At 44.7% G+C, this 17,726-nt stretch overlaps 1 protein-coding gene across 1 annotated transcript in view; it reads left to right on the forward strand.

Annotated features, from left to right (window-relative positions):
• The first annotated feature begins 641 nt into the window (after positions 1-641).
• Tnr (tenascin R) overlaps positions 642-17,726 on the forward strand; it is a 407,740-nt gene continuing 390,655 nt past the window's right edge. The window contains exon 1 of the mRNA XM_042258389.2: positions 642-966. The gene's annotated coding sequence lies outside the window, so the exon portion shown is untranslated. The remainder of the gene's footprint in view (positions 967-17,726) is intronic.

A 17,726-nucleotide genomic window follows, 5' to 3' on the forward strand; every position in this document is an offset into this window, starting at 1 on the left:
TTGCTAGCTTTCCAAAATGCCACATTATGGGGTTGAGTAGAGTGTCAGTTGATGGTTCCTTCCTTTCCTACGTAGCTGCCTCTTTAGGGAGGCACTCCTCCCATTCTTGAGTTGTGCTGGGTATACCTAGTTCTCACTTAGCTGTCAATTGAGATTTTATAGGATTCATTGCGGTCTTTAAACCACTTGAGACCTCACAACTGAACTTGTTCCAAAAACATTTTGTCCCAAAGGCACCCTGCATCCCACATTGTGTTTTACTACTGTAGCCACAGGCAAAGGATCTGCAAAAGGTCTTCATTCTCCCTCTGTCTTCCAGTCTAAGCTCACCAGAGGGAAGTCTCTCTCTTCATTAGGACCCTGGCTGTTTGACTGTGTAGAAAAGCCTCCGAGAGTTTGTGGGTGCCAGATTGCTCAAGAGGACCAAAGACACCAAAGACACGTTGCTTTTCTGTCCACTAGGGGGCTACTTGTAGAAGGCTGGAGGAAAAAAAGCTTAAAAATATGCTGCTGAAATTTCAGTAAGAGGGGAAAAGAGAGAGCTTGCGAAAGACAGCAGAACGGTCCCAGGCTTCCTCATCTCCGTTCACGTCAGAGGCAGGAACGACCGACTGCTAAGGCTGTTGGCTCAACACGCAGAGACAGAGCCGGAGGAGCCTCAGACTGGGAAAGAAGAGGTGGTCCTCCCTGACCCAAGGAATTACCACTAGTGGAGTAAAGCCATCTGACTTTTTGATCTTATTTGGTTGCCTCTTCTCTCCTTCCACCGGTAGACCTACCAGCTGGGTTTCGTTTCTTTCCTGTAGCCTTCTCTCCCTCTCAGAAAAAGCGGAAGGGAAGAGGAGAGAGGTGGGCGCTCTAGGTGAGCGCATCAGCTGGCTCCAGCCCGAACAGACAAGAATTCTCTGCCCAGGAAGCTCCTTTCGCTCTCCGGCTACCCAGCCCCCCTCTGCCCCCCCAACCCGGGTAAGTCCAGAGCACTGCGCTCCTCCTCGGGTTCCTTGCTAGCGAGATTTCAGCACCACGGAGAGCGACTAGATGCATTTCTATTCTGTTCTTGCAAAGCGGTTGGCAGTAAGGTTACATACATCTCTTTTGGCTGCCTATAAAGCTGGGTTCTGTGTAGGAGAAAAAAAAAAAGAAAGGAGAAAGGCGCAAAACTGTGTCTACTGAATTAGAGGGGGATGTGGACCTTGGCCTTGGGAGTGAGCCTGAGCAAATGTATGTGTGTGCACTGTTGCATAAGACAGGTGAGGTCGGAGCTAGCAGGCTTGTAATTGTGCTAGTCTCAGTGTGAGGCTGTGCTTTTTATATGTAGAGGAGAGGGAGGGTTTGGGGAAATGAGTCGTGGATCTTCCTTAATTAACTCTTTCCTAGCCAACTCTAGGTGCCGGGAAAGTGTTACAGAGCTAGCCTGGGGGGTAGGAGTGGAGGTAGAGTTAAAAGTTGTGCTCCTGGGAGGGAGCTTGGAGACGTTATATTTTAAAATATCATTTTCCCCCCAGGATTACCTGGGTTCTTGCTGTAGTGAGAGCCTAACCTGACCTTTTGCTTCCTTTCCTGGTGTGAATTCATGGTGGGCAGGTGCAACAGGTTAGCCCCAGGCTTGGGTAATTTGGGGCTGAGGTCTCTGATTTCATGCTTCTAGGAAAATACTCAGCCTGGCAGGGGCTGGCTGATGTGGATTATACTATTTTTGCAAGCAGGCAGGAGGTACCATCCACTTTTCTGTTATCCTTGGTTGGAAAGAGGGAAAAAGTCTGCTTTCCCCTCTTTTCTGGGGCGTCTGTCAATGAAGCACAGCACAGAGGAAAGGCTTTGTCTCCGCTCATCTATAACATTAGGAGCAAACATAGATTGGCCCCAAAGTGGGAGTCTCTCCACCTCCCACCCAGGGGCTCCACAGCTGGGAGCTGACCATTCCTATGTTCTATTGCCTTTCATTCTCTCTCTCTCTCTCTCTCTCTCTCTCTCTCTCTCTCTCTCTCTCTCTCTCTCTCTCTCTCCCCCCTTCTCTTTCTGTCTCCTCCCTCCCCCACCACCTCTTTGCCTCTCTGTCTCCTTCTTTCTCTCCGTCTCCCTACTCCATCTCTCTCTCTTTAAATACTTTCAATAAGTTTCTTCTACCTGTCTTGCCTATTCCTTGGAGATACTATTTGCCTGCTCCCATGTCCTCCAGTTCTTCTCAAACCTGCTGCAAGAAACTAGTCAACAAGTGGCACTGGGGGTTTTCTTCAATCACCAAAAGTTCCCCAGGAGACAGTATCCCACAAGGGATGTGCAGCTACGTGTAAAATAAAGTCTCACCTTAGTTGGCCAGTAACTCTTTGAGGTTCTGCTCACCTTTGTTTATGATGAGGTGGGGGAGGGGTGGGCAGGTGGAGTTGTGCATAGACCTTCTTCCTATGATGACTTTTGCTATGCATTTAATTCAAAATCCTAGGCTTTCCTCTAAGACGAGGAAAATGCTCTTTGCTTTGAATTGTGGGAAGCTTCTAGGTGAGAGAGTTCTGAGAGAAATGGTACCCCCATGCTTATTAGCATCAGCTCTAGAAACTTCAGTGTGTCTTTAGAATGAATGGTAGTGAGTAGATTGTGGAGAGGGGAGGACAGTGATGTCAGAGGTTGTAAAAGTTAGAAAATGGTAGAAAAAGGATCGAAACAGACAAATTTAGAGAACCAGAAACCATCACCAACTTATTCATACTCCATCCTTGCCTTTCCATCCCCCTAGTTTGTATCAGTAAGTAGATGGATTTCTGCATGACACATTCCTGGGTGCTTTAAAAAAAAACATGTCCTTGCAGTGGACCCTGTCTTAAAGCTGTGTTGGTTACTGATGTCACCATTATCTTATTAATGCTCCTAAATTCTCTCTGAAAAAAGTGTTCAGTGACATTATTGGGCCTATTTTTTTTTTTTAAGGAGAGACAAGCATTGGGCCAGAGAGTGGCAAAAGCAGAAACAGAACTTCCAATCTCATCACCTGTAAGTGCAGAAGTGCTCAGTGTGGGAGAGTGAGAAAGGATTGCCATCCTGCAGACACATGTACAAGCAAAGCTCCTTAGCAAATTGGGTGTGAGGCTGTAGGCTCTCCCTGGGGAAGAATGGGAACCAACCAGGCATCTCAAGGTGTTGCTGTTGCCCAGAAGCCAGGTGAAGAGCTCTCTGTCCTGATAGAGAAGAGAGTCCCCTGGGCTAGTGGCCTCCAGGCTGAACTGAAGTCATATGCCTGATGGCCATTCTGCTTACCTCAGAATCCCAGGTAGAGGCTCCTTTTCCCAGAACTCATTGCCATAGATGTCTGGGGTTGGGATGTTTGTTTACTTTCCTGTCATGTGAATCTTCACAAGGCCACCTTCATTGAGTCCTCTGTGGTTTGGAGTGTGAAGAAGATGACCAACAGTCAGGAAATGGTTGAGCTTCTGGCACCCAAGGAGTGGGGAATGGCACAAATGTACTCTATGTACCAAGCCTCTACTTCCCCAGATGCCCCTGATCTCAATCCTGCCAAGATTCTGGAGAGAAAGCTACTGTATTCTCACATCTGTCTCTCCCTCACTAAACAGAAGAAATTCTGCTAGGCTGCTTCTGAGACCTAGAGATAAGACATGCTAGGAAAAGATGCAGGGAAGGATAAAGTAAGCATCCTGATTTGTTCTCCATCACTGTAAGTGACCATCTCTTACCCCAAATGGGTAACCATAACTTTTTTAAATTGGGATATAATTTGCATGTAACAAAATGGATAGAAGGTAACTATTTGGATTAGTAAGTTTAGACAACTGTGTCAAAATGAACACTTGATCTCTACCCCAAATAAAATACACAAAAGTTCCTGCATATGTCTTCACAATCAACCTTCTTTTCCACAGTCCCTTTGCTTGTTGATTGCTACCATCATAGCTCAAACTTCTGCACTGTGAAGCAGAAATATAATGCTGATTGTATTCCATGCTAGATGGGTTACATGGATCTTAGACTCTTATATGGCTATCTCAGGGTCTGAGGCTACTGATTCTAGATATATGGCAGGAAAGGTGAGGGATAGGTGGGATATATTCTGCGTTTCAGTTTCTTGTAATGGCGGTAGAAAATGGCCCTTTCAATGGTGTGCATGGAAAGCAACAATTAAGTCTCCACAGAAGACCCTGACGGTTCCTGCCTTTGAGCTGATCTGAGTTTATTTGATAGCACAACCCATGAATATGATGTTGAAATAGTTATTAAAAACATGGAATCAAGTTTCAGGTGCCTGGTCATGACTCACTCCATCTGGTCTCCAAGAGTGAGTTGAGGAAAGAAGAGCCCACATGATCTTAGTAATAGAGAAACAGAAAAAAAGAGCTGGTTCACAGTGTTGGTCTTTAAACCATGAAATCCAGACCCATCAACAAAGACCTGGGGTGGGGTGTGTGTGCTTATCCTCTTTCTTTAAGAATGACTAAAACCAGAAACTATATGTTGACCTCATGTATCACCATAGTTCTACCCAAAGACCCTTCATTCAACTTGCTTCTATCTCTGGGCTGCTTACTCCAGCAATAAGTACAGTTTCCTAGTTATCATTAAGAAATAATGGAGTAATCAGAAGGTTTTTGGTGACTTGGTTGAATATATTTGTGTGTTTGTATGTGTGGTATCATGACATCTTACCAATCTTCTTCTATCTCTATTCTGAGGACCACTGGATTGAGGCATTGTAACCAACTGAGCCTGAGATCTTCAACTAAAACAGTATCTGCCAGCTCAAACAGAAAATCAGAGTCCTCAAAATTTGTCTGTGTGGATCACAGACCCATTTCCACAGTCAGTGGATAGCCATGTCCTCTGTCTGCTTCCTTCTATTTGGAGATTTTCCTATAGTGCCTTCTTTCAGGATATTGTCCCTCTGAATTCTTCTTCCTCAGAGGATGCACCAAGCCAGCTTTTCTATGGGAAGGGACCTGGGTCGTTTCTCCCAGATGAGATCCCACAATGGGGAGTATAGGTTGCTAAGCTATACAATCATGGCAAACTAAAAGATGGCCAAAGGGTAGACTCCCTAACATCTAAATAGAAGATTGTGTAAAAATTCAAAGGCCAATTGGAGTGGATGACTTGGCAGAAGTCTTGATCGTGATTTTCATTGATAATGGTGAAGTACATTGCATTCCTAAGAGCATGGCAAGAGGGATTGTGATAAAGTTGTTTTAGATCTATTTCCAACCACACACAGGACTCATTAAAGCTTTGCCTTGAATGGTATTTTTGGCTTGAACTATATTTGATACATCTTGACCATAGGGAGTAATGAGTACATCAGTTAGCAAGTAGACCTCAATAGCCATATTCTTTTTCATTTCTTCTTACTCGCCACAATTTGGTATTTCTTTTGTCTTTTTGGTGTCTCCAATTTAGTGGCATAAAGAGCTTTCACACAGTGTGTAACCGTAACCAGTGCCCACACTCACATTTCATCACCCCAAACTGAAACTACAATAACTCCCATCTTCTTCTTCTTCTTCTTCTTCTTCTTCTTCAGCCTCCATCAATCATCACTCTACTTTCTATCTCTGTGAGTCTGATCTAGCACACCATACTGACAGAATCATCCAATTTTATCTTTTTGTATCCTACTCTTACGAATTATTTTACTTAGTATTAGCATGAGTGTTTTCTGTCTCTCTCTGTGTGTGGGGAGGTGTGCGCATGCACATACGCAAGATTGCATACACATTCCATGGGGCACATAAGGAGGTCAGAGGACAACTATCAGGAGTCAGTTCTCTCCTTCCACCTTGTTTTTGAGGCAGGGTCTCTTTGTTTCTGTCATCCTGTATACTCTGGGATAGCTAGCTGGCCTATGACCTTCTGAGTGATTCTCTTACCTCCACCTCCCATCTTGCCATAGGAGTTCTGGGATTACAGATGCATATCACTCCATCCAGTTTTTCTATGTGGGTTCCAGGAATCAAACTCAGGTCACTAGGCTGAGTACTTGTATTCACTGAGCCATCTCTCTAGCCTCTCCCTCTCCCCTCTCTCTTCATGCATGATATATTTTTTAAAAAATCATCCATTTGACAGCAGGCATCAGAATTGTCTTCCTTTTTCCAATAAAGTATTATTCCACTCCATATACAGACCACCATTTATCTGTATATGAACACTAAGGTTGTTTTTGGCCAGTTGCCTCTGTCTTACGCTCCAGACAATGGATGGAACAACTCTCTGGTCCAAACACTGATTTGAGTTAAGATCTTTCTATTTCCTGGTAAGTCTAAACAGATGGTTCCCTAGAAGCAAATTGGAGAGGCTACATGGAGCCAGTACATATGAATGACCTGGGTCTGTTTTCCACGCTTAAGCTTTCATTCATTGTTGGTATATACAACAAAGACAGTCTAAGCCAACTGGAGTCCTAGATCTCTATTCCCCCTGAAGTACCCCAACTATACTACAGAGATGTTCTTGGAGGTAGGAAGAGTCCACCCTCAGTGAGCCTGTCTTTGAGTATAAAACAAAGGTCCTAATGACAGAATGGCTTCTGAGGTCTGACACAAATGAGTCCACAGAATCACTACAGTATTCTGAAGGGTTCTACCATGATCACTCTGAAACTCTTATCTTTTGGAAAGGATTCTTCCAAGCTCACTCGACTTAGCTTGATAGCAGTTCATGAGTTGGCTATAGATGATTCATTAAAAGGCCATTATCCCAGACCCATGTGGATGTGTCCCATCATGCTGCATGGTGCAAAAGAGACAAAAGAGAAGCCACCTGAATCATTGATTCCAGGACAGTAGCAAGCAGGATGGCTGCTGTCTGGTAGCAGCTTAACAAAGGCTCTGAGCTAGAATTTGGCCTGTGATTCAAACTTAACTAAAAAAGAAATTCATTTCTGCACCCTAGCTGCTTGTATCTTTCTATTGACTAATTATAATACTAACCAATAGTCATTGAGTATTAACTATGCATGTTAGCCAAGTACTTGGCATAAAGAATGCCCTTAATAGATGTTTGTGTTATTACCATTAGCAAGCACTTTTAATACTTTGTATTCTTCAGTGGCTAAACTTGATGATAGATATTTTTATTCCCACTTTACAGATAAGAAAATTGAGGCAATGTGGCCTCAGATGACTTGCTCAGCTTAGGTACAAGAGCTTCCACACATGTTCCCCTTTTTAGTAATAACAGCCGTGATTTACGGAGTGTTCATGGTTTGCTTGGCTCTGGCCCAGGCCCTGCAGTATTCTAGCTCACAGTTTTAAGTTCATCCACTTTCAGGCTGAAGTTGGCTCTCTGAGGCCCACTGTGATGAGGTTGCACAATAATTCTCTTATTTAATCCTTACAACCCTGGAGCCAGAGCAGCAGGGAAAATCTTCACCAGCCAAGTGAAAAGTGGGGACCCCAAATGAATCCTTATGATGATCACAAAAGAGCATGCATGGATGAAGGGTACAAAGCTGAGAGGTTCAGAAAGGTTAGCCTTGCCTGAGGCCACATGGCTAGTGGTCACAGGGCTGGCTTGAACCATGGGCAAAGCTCATGTTCCTCTCTAGCTTGTAACCTCTGCTTTCTTTCCCCATGGGTTACCCATGTACAGAACCACCAGGACAAAGCCTGTGGGGACATACACCAGTGAGTAAATGCTGATGAAGTCAAGGCAGGAGGATCTTAAGCTTGAGGCTAGCCTGGGCTAGACCTTTCAGGGGATGGAGAGATGACTCCCTCTGCACAGTAATGAGGACCTGAGTTCAATCCAAAACACACTTATAAAAAGTAGGGCACAGTGACATGTTTGTAATTCCAGTCCAGGGGAATAAAACAGGAGAATCTCTGGGGCTCACACACCGTCAATCGACCCAAATAAGCAAGCTTCAGGCCAGTGAGAAAGACTTTGTCTCCAAAAGAATGTGGAGCACATTTGAGAAAAGCATCCATTGTCAACCTCTGGACTTCATACACACATGCACATACATGCAGATGTGAACAAGTGCATACATGTATAAACACACATGTACACAAAGCAGCAAGGAACACAAGATCTGGAAACTTGACTTTAAGTGACTGCCCTACCACATACTGACCTATGGCCTTGGGCAATTACTGAATCTACCTGAATCTAGTCTGAAATTCTTTATCAAACCTCTTCATCTCCTTCAGCCTCCCCAAGTTATATATACTATCATGTTATCTATAAGGAGTTCTTATGAGAATTAAGGAACAAGTCCCAGTGCCTAGAACACCGTTGATATGGAACAGGTTCCTTAAGAACCGTAGTGTTACTTGGTATTTAATGTGACCTGCAGACTGGATGCAGGCCCTGGGTACTTGGCATCTTAACAAGCGAACAATTATCTGGGCTGACCTGGATTTTATATCCTTCTTAAGTGCTAATGGGTTGGGCCGCCCTTATTTTACATCACCTTGATTTTAGGAGTATGTGTTGGGCTATTTTTTTCCCTACCCTTTTAGCATCAAAGAAACCTGACAGGCTGATATTTTAAAAAATATCTGAGAGATGCCTTTTGACAATTAATTACGTGGAAATTGTCCCGGAGTGAAATTAATGTAAACCATAAGGAGACGCTTGGGGATTGAGCCTCCTTCCACTGGAGACTCCAGACCTTTGGCTTTCTTTCTTCCTTCCTTCCCCCTCCCTCCAGGTTCGCCTACCATTCTGAGTTTTATTTATGAAACATTTCCCTTCCTTTATAATTATGTTTTCCATAAGAAGAGCATCTAACAGCCATCTCCTGGCTGGGCTCGAGTAATTGTTTGAATTTTTTGACGGTGTGCAATTTCAAAGCCTTGGGTTTATATAGATTACCTTGAATTTATCTCCTCAAGTGCATCAGGAGAGAAGCCGCTGCCTGCCTGTTGGAGTAATGTAAACTATGGAGCTGCTGAGCACCAGCGATGGTGTGGATGGACTATTTATCTAAACGGATTTCTGTAGAACACACACTTTAATAAGCTGGGGGTTGCCTGCCTGTCCTGCGTAAGTGCCTCCCCTTGTCCCCTGGGGATTTGTCAATGCCAAGGTCAGCAGTGGTGACTGGCCAAGGGACAGGTGGAGAGGGAGTCAGCTGACAGTACCATCCCCTCTCTATGTCCCCTGACAGCTGGACAGCTGTGAGCAGGGGTGAAGGTGCAGGCAGACTGAGGAGCTGGCAGCCCCAAGGCCAAAGAATTACGTTTGTCCTGTGCTGGTAGGTGTGGGTGTCCAGCTGGGCAGAGAGATGGGGTCTTGAATAGCAGATGAGGACTTTGCAAATGACTGTGTGTTGAAAAGGGTAGAGGCCAGTGCCGTGGATAAAGGGGATTTCTCCTCACCGTAACCCAGGTTGTGCCGCAGAGAGATAGAACATATAAAGCCAGCCATCAAGCCTCCCATTCAAAGCTGTATATATTTATAGAGATATAAATGAAGTTTAATGCTGGTGAAACTCACTATAAAAGCAAAAGACTTCATCTGTATCTACTTTAGGTGCAGATCAGCACAGGGCCTTTTGCCTGTTTCCAGCTGAGGGTGCACACCCCTATACTCTTTCAAGACCCAGCTGCTAGAGCTCTAGAGCTACCAGCAGGGCAGGGGAGACAGAGGTCCCTTGAGCATCTTCAGATGGGCACCCAACAAAGGCATGCTCCCCTTATCATCCAGGGCTGTTTAAACACAGCAATGAAGAGCACGGAAAGGCAGAAGCATTGCCCAAATCAAGCTGCTTCAAACAGTCAGGAGTCTGGCTTCCAATAAAACAATTTCAGAAAGGTTTGCTTTTCATCTGCTTTGGAAGCTGCCAGTTTCTGTTCCTCATAGCTCCAGATGAGGTACAACTGCAAAGCCCAGCTGACCAGTGCCTGTGCTCTGAGAGTCTCTCCCGGCCCTGTATCTCCTGCCATGTGTGTTGGGCATGTGGCAATCCTCTGAAACCCTGCCTGACAGAAGTAGCATCCTGGCTCTTCCACCGGTTCATGGAGTAGCCTGGAGGAAATCACTTTATTTCTCTGAGCTTCCATTTCCTCTCACTTGGCATGTGGCAAATAGTTGCTGCCTCTCTGAATTGTTGACTATGTTCAAGAAGATGCTAGTTTCCACATGGAGACTTATAGCAGCCCATCCGTAGTGAGGGGCTTCAATCCATGGAGTTCTCATCAGAGAAGGTGCATTTTAAGGGTGAAGGTCAAGGGCTCAGGCTGCTTTGACATTTTTCCCTACAGGCTAAAGAGGTTCCACGTGGTCCCAACCTGTCTTCATGAGCAAAAGTCTCCAGGCAGTGGTTTGAACCCTCTTTCCTTTCCTCTTTAATGTTCATTTTTTAAAGTATATGTATATGTGTGTGAATTCATGTGGGTATGTTCACATGAGTGCAGGTGCCCATGGTGGCCAGAGGAAGGTGTCAGATCCCCTGGGACTGGAGTTATAGCCATCTGACATGGGGGCTAGGAACAGAACTCAGGTCCTCTGCAAGAACATTAAACTGTCTTCTCCAGCCCCAGTCACCCACCTTCTTACTGAGGCAGCAGCTTCATGGGAAGTTCCCTGACCAAACAAAAGAGTGTTTATCTTCATGTGGCAGGGGTGTGAGTAGGGGTCACTCTCATCTTGAAGACCTGTCCCTTGTTCATCTAACTGACTCATTAGAAAGATTAGAGGCATCATACATAGCTCCCAGGAACACCATTTCCCTAAGAGGGTGTATCTTTGTGTAGTTAGGGATGTACTTCTGAACTTGCCTTTAGGAAGGCAGGAAAATATACCCAGTGCATGGATTTCTTCCCGGGTCACCCTCCATCTGAGGGAGGGGCAGGGTGGGGTATTCTAGAAGAAGGACTGTTGATTGAGCTGTTGATTGAGCCTGATAGAAACTGAGTAGAGGGCGAGGTAGAAAACACTATCAGTCTGTCACTTATTAAAATGGTCTGAGGCACAGTGCCTGAGTGATTAAAATGCAAAGTAAGAATGTGCTGTTTCCTCCTCCCCATCTTTGTCATCCCTTTTTTTTAAATTCATATTTTATCAGTTTAATGCATGAGAATGGGAGGCAGCAGCTCTTTAGGAACCCAGAAGGAAGGAACACAAACCCTGGACAGGTTCTAGTGGCTTCCCTTAGAGTTGCCAGGTCTTGTTGGAATCCCCAACGTCACCCTCCTTTGTGGCTAGAGACCCGGAGACAGTGGGCAGGTGACCTCTGTCTGCATGTTCACTTTCACACTGTTCCTGTGATTTCCCAGGAGGGTCCTTTGGGCCTCTAGGGACCACATTAGACAGAGGGGTGGGAGAAGCGCACTTGACTTCTTCAAACTGTAATATGGGTATCTTGGGAAGACACAGGTATCTTGGGACTTCGTGATGATTGGGAAGGTATGATACTCGGCTCATGTGTCTTGAACTGCACGGCCCTCTTCTCTCTTAGGTCTTAAGGTCAGAAATTGCTAAAGTGGTTCTGCATCAGGGAAGGAGCTTTCTCATGTTTGAAGTTTCACACATCTCACTTTGGAGTCCAACTCAGCTGCCAGCATATGTAGGCCCTTTCTCTCTGGGGCTCTAGGCAGTCATTTCTACTCCCTGCCCTCTGGGGAGTCATTCATCTTGTTGTGTTTTTTAACAAAGCACCTCCTAGCTCCTCTGAGACGAGGAAATAATCTAGGTCCAAGGCAGGTAAGTTTTCTTAAGCACCTTTTCTTCCTTCATGGGGAAAAAAAGCCTTGTTCACCTTGTGGCTTAGACACCCAGGAGATCATCCGGGCCACTGTTATAATTAGCCCTTTATGTGTGGGACGTTTCTTTCAACTATGAACTGATATTGTGCAAGATGAGATTCTCACAGTGTATACCCAAATGATTGGTCCAGCTGTGTGGGGGGGAGGGATGGGGAGGATGACTAATGTCACTTTGCTCAATCTGTTCCCTTTGAGGTTATCCATTGAGCACCAGGGATAGCCAGGGCCCCCAGAAGGTTAAGGGGGAGACAGGTAGTGCTGTGGGGGGAGCAAGGCACTGCTTAAGGGCAGCTCAGCTCTGTCCCTATCCTGCAATAGGAGTGAGGGGACAGCAGGGAATAGGAAAAAGGAGGAAGGTGGATTGTACCATGCTTCCCAGCCACCTACCATGTGTCAGACATGGTGGAAATGGAGCCAAAAAGCAGACTCATTCAGAGTAGACATGTTTGAGGGCAGGGATGGCCTGAGGCTGGTGTTTAGTTCTTCTATCAAGTGCTGAGTGGGAACTTTTCGGGAGGGATTTATTACAAGTCAAGGTGAGAAAATTAGTGAGGGGAATTCATCACGGGATTGGAATAACTACCCGCATGCAGGAGGCTGCAGACTTGGGGAGAGACTATGAATCTGAGCATAGTTCTTGCCTCTGTTTAGCTGTGCCCATTTAGTGTGGTCACTTAACCTCTCTGGGCCTTCAGTTCCTGTTTTCAAGCACGGGATGATGATATGCTGAGGATTTTGTAGCAGTTGAATAAGGAAACGTATATTAGCTCCCACTGTTACTTTCCTACTGTTCTTCTTCCTTTTCATAGAGCTATTAAAATTTCACATTTTTAGGGCCTCAGCAGATGTCTCAGTGTATAAGAACACTTGCTTGTATAAGTGTGGGGACCCAAGTTCCTATCCCCAGTGCACACACAGAAAACAAGGCATGACTGCACTCATCCGTAGTCCCGGAACTGTGAGGGGTGAAGAGACAGGAGGATTGTTAGGGCTTGCTGGCAACCAGTTTAGCTCCAGGCTCAGTGAGAGACATTGTCACAAGGGAATGAGGTGGACAGTGATAGATCAGGATTCTCTTCTGGATTCCAAGTAAGTGCACAGGTGCACTTGCACATACATGAAGGCATACACCATACAGACACACAGACATACATACGCATACGTGTGTACGTGTGAATTTGCTAAGTTCAGCAATGTCACCATTTAATTACTTCTACTTCTAGAGTTTCAGTGAACTGTCCAAGGAATACGGGCAATATGTTACAGAATTGAGATCACAGCTGCCTGACCTTGTACCTTTCCTTTTAATTATGTATAGACCCCTTTCTTGTGCTGGGATTGAGCTAGCCAGCAAAATTACAGTGGTCAAAAGACCCACTGTCTGCCCCCGAGGACGAACTGACTCCCTTAGGCACTTGCAGTAGCATTGCAGAAAGGGCCTGGGGTGTCATCGGAGGCTTTGGCACCCTTTCTTTTATTCCCAGTATTTTCCAAGGTCGCTCCTTGACAGATTAGTGCTGAATTTCTACAATGAGGCCATTTCCTGTGGGCTGGACAGCATAGGCTTTCTCGGTCCCATCAGCCACTGTAGCACCTTCACAAGAACCAAGTCCCCCTCCTGGCATCAGATCCGAGGCCAGCAGGCCAGCACCCTCGGGTGTCACCCCACAGAGAAGCCTACTCCCATAGCAGCTCTCCACGTGCTCCTTTGTTTTATCTTTCTTTACCACATTCATCACCAGCCAACACAGCACATCTTGCTGTGATTTCTTTCTTATTGTCTGGTTCCTCCCTGTAGACTGCATACTGTAAGGCCTGGCCTTTATCTGTCTTACAGCTGCATTCTCTGCCCTGAACTGTCCATGAGCAGTAGAAGACTGAGTCTTTATCCAGGATCCTTTGTTCCAGCAAGTGGTTGCTAAAGGCTGGCTGTGAGCCAGCCATTCTGTCAGTGTCTGGATATTGAGTTGGCTCTTTGTCTTTGAAGAACATCTTGTCTGGATAAAGTAGAGAGAATTATATATTATATATATATATATATATATATATATATATATATATGTGTGTGTGTGTGTGTGTGTGTGTGTGTGTGTGTGTGTGTGTGTGTGTGTGTGTGTTAGCCCTTCATGCAGAGAGGACGTTACAAATATATGTGTGTGTGTATATATATATATATGTGTGTGTGTATACATATATACATACACACACATATTTGTAACATCCTCACTGCATGAAGGGCTAATGTCTAGGAAACAACTATATGTGCTGTAGCAAGGGGGGAGAAAGACTCACTTTGCTTAGAGTATTCCTTTAAGCTTCTACAACGGAGGTGGCATGTGGACTATTCATGTTAAGGGTTTTCAGCATTGTGGGGGTAACCAGCAAGGTGATGTAGCTTGAGTAGCAGTACCGGGTCGGGTTGTGGCTGGGGTGTTAGTGAGGATGATGGGAGGTTATGTTGATGAAGAAGAATAGAATTTAACTTTACTCTCACAATATGCATGAGGGAAAATTGCCAACAGCTTGGAGAACCTTAGCTGAGAAATCTGGAACTATGTTGTTCATGAGAACTTGTCACCTCTTTTGTCAGAGAACAAAAGGCATGGCTTAATGATTACTCACAATCGAGATAGTCCTGTATATTAAACATGTCTTTTCTGCACTGTCTCTAATCCAGCGACTTGGGGTGGGTAGGAGGGCTCCCTCAGAGCTCCAGGCCTCTCCATTTCCAGACATCTTTTCCCTCTCCAACAACAGGAGGGCAGTTTTCAGCCATCGGTGCTGATTCCTCTAGTGCTCTCAGAAAATGGCAACACTGTGATTGGTATCACATGGGTCAAGGGCAAGACTACATAGTGAGCATGAGGGGCGGGAGGTGCTCTCACACTGGAAGCTTTGCATGCCCATTCTGTTCCCTCTAACCGTGGGTTATTGAAGAAAATTGTCCATTTTGTTTATACTCAACCCCTTCTCTTCCAGATGATGAGGCTGGAGTCTCCCATGCCAGTGGCCCCACTCTAGGAAAGTGTTTCCCTATTGATCTGAGTGTCAGCAACTCAAATGGTGGTGTTCACCTTGGGGTTGAATACCTAGTAAAAGTTTAAAGTATTATTTTAAAAAAAATACACAAAGGAAGCAAAAAACACCATCAAGGAGGAACCTCCTAAGCAGAATGCAAAGTCAGGTACACTCACAACACAAGAACCACAGGTAGGGAGCTAGAGGATTAGGATTGTGACTTCCTTCAAGATGGACCTCAGTGTTTGAATGCTTTTCTTCCAAGGTGGATTCCTCTGTCAGGCTCCATAGCTCTGATCTAGACCCTGGCTTCCTGTCTTATTAAAACCAAACTTGGGTCAGTAGCAAGTATTTCTTTCCAAATTTTCCTGTTATAAATAGGAAAAAATAGCATTGCAAAGCTCATGGACAGACCATAGCACATAGTAGGTACTCAGAAAATATCCCTTCTTGTCCCTGTAACCTGCTTCACGAGAGCCCATATTCAGGTCCTTCCTCTACAGTCCTGCCCTGTAGCCTATTAAAATCTGATTGCAGCCAGCCGCTGTCTTACTTGAAAGGCTCTGAGCACTAAATCACACCTATGCATAAATGATTGATAAGGAATTAATAGGTTAGGTGGTAGCACTTATGGAAAGCAGCAGGCAAGAAAAGAAAGAAGCTTTAATAGCAAATGTCAAAAACCAGATATAGGCCTCTGAGGGGACATTTTCAGTGACAGGTCTGCTGCAGAGTCCCTTAAATCATGCCCATTAGAAAGCCAGCTCGTAGGTCTTCAAAAGGATAGAGGATACACAAGGTCAGGAAAGCAGGGAGTAGGGTCAGCATAGGATTGCATGATAAGGCCTTATCCTTAACCTTGACTGTGACACTTACTATCCTTCTCTGCAGCGCTGAGCCTAGTCTCCCATGTTGGCTACTCCTTTTTTTTCCCTTCTGGCTTAAATTCTCCAGCCCCTGGCTTTGCCTCTCTCTAGCATCCATCGCTCTCTAGTAATTTACTTTACCAGGCTGAGATTCTACCACTGATCGCCATCATTGACCAGTCCCTTACAAAACTTTTCTGGACCTTTTTCTTGTGCTCACCTTGCAAAACTCCTGCCTGGCTAAACCCAACTGCTCCCTCGCCATCCACTCTCATGCTTCTATCCAAACAAGTACACATCATGAAGAAAAATAGTGTCCTGCTCGTTGTTGTTATCACAGCAAAGACCATAACTCCCAAATGACACTGGAAACTCCCTGGCAATTTCTCCATGATGCTCTAGTGAGTTAACTTCCAGTCTTGCAATTTTATATCTTTTTTTGCAAGGACAGCCTGCCAATTCTTTTAAGTCTCCTCTACCTTGCACTCTACAGGTAGGCCCTCCCATGTCTTCTTTGTGCTCAGCCTGTTGGTTATACTCTTCATTTAGGAGTGCCATGGCCCTGATGATCCCCAAAGAACTGGCTTCTGTAGTCATCACCTTTCTTCTCCCTCATTGCTTCATACTCCTAGGAAGGAGATGAATGTGCTCTGATAATCTCCTCTGAAAAAGTGAGGTCTATCTTGATTCTACTTCTTGTCTTGACCACATTTCTTAATTCCCATTCACAGTAGAACTCACTGAAAATGTGGCTGGTCCTAATTCTACTCCATGCACTCCATAAGGTGTCTATAGCTACCCTTCCAAAGACACTCCACATATCATCAGTTTCCAGAACCTTCATGCTCCCAAATCTCATGACCCTCATTGTGTGTGTGTGTGTGTGTGTGTGTGTATGTGTTTGACCGACTCTTTGCATCATGGGACAATTATTACTATCTAGAAACCACCATCTTCTATTGACTTTGTGTCATGAACTTCTTAGGTTTTCCTTCTGTCTTGAAAACCACAAATTTGCTGGGTCCTCTTGTCTTCAACCTCTAAAAATTTGAATCTCTGTGTGATGGTTAATATTGACTGTCAACTTAATCTTCTGGGCATGCCTCTGAGAAATTATCTAGATTAGGTCTCTTGAAGTAGAAAGACTCACTCAATTGTGGGCAGCACCATTCCGTGGGTTGGGGCACTGGACTGAGTAAAAAGGGGGAAGTAAGATAAACCCCCACATTCATTTCTTCGTTCTTCTTAACTGCATGAAGTATGATGAGCTGCCTTAAGCTCTTGCTGCCATGACTTCTCACTAGCCCTTTTGTAATGTGTTTTCTCCACTCACTTTCCCCTTTTTCCTTATTCTAGGATCCCAGCCTGTGGGTTGGTGCTACCCACATTTAAGGTAAGCTTTCTTCCTTAATTAACCTTCTCCAGAAATCCCTCAGAGACACACTCAAAGGTATTTCTTTTAGATGATTCCAAATCCAATTAAGTTGATGATGAAGGTTCTATAATCAACAGAAATATTAGAAAGCATCCCATTCAATTCCCTCCTTTTGTAGAGAGATCAAAGCCAGGGAAAGGTCATTTCACAAGAATCTTGATTGTCTTCCTTGCTTAGCTGCTGGGTGCTGGTCCTGGGCTGAGATGCAGGTGACAGACCCACACTGGGGCAATCATAGAGGACTGGGTGCCAGGACACAGGCTTTGAGGCTTCTGGGAAAGACTGCTGACCTATAACAGATCTCCTAAGAAGCTAGATTTATTGCTACCTCAAAATTTTGTCTGGAGAAGCTTCTCATGTCAGTCACCTGAATGTGATTTTTCTGAATCTGAACAGGGCTTGACTGTACTTAGGTGGCTTCTGCCATCCTCTGATTCATTTTCTCCTTCTCTACAAGAAGAAAAGATGTGAAAATTATGACTATCTAATTCTGCCTCTAACATGGCCAGAGGAAAATGTCCAGCAGCCTTTTATAGGCCCTGTTGTTTTCAGGGAATGATTTGAATCAATTTTTAATTATCAAATGTTAAGTGGAATGCCATCCTTAATTTTATATGTGTATCTGTGTATGTGTGTGCATGTAAACAGATGCACACACATGCATTTCTTTCAGATACAAATGACAGAAGAAAA

Source organism: Peromyscus maniculatus, chromosome 11, assembly GCF_049852395.1.
Source record: "Peromyscus maniculatus bairdii isolate BWxNUB_F1_BW_parent chromosome 11, HU_Pman_BW_mat_3.1, whole genome shotgun sequence".
In the NCBI taxonomy this organism is placed as follows: Eukaryota; Metazoa; Chordata; class Mammalia; order Rodentia; family Cricetidae; genus Peromyscus; species Peromyscus maniculatus.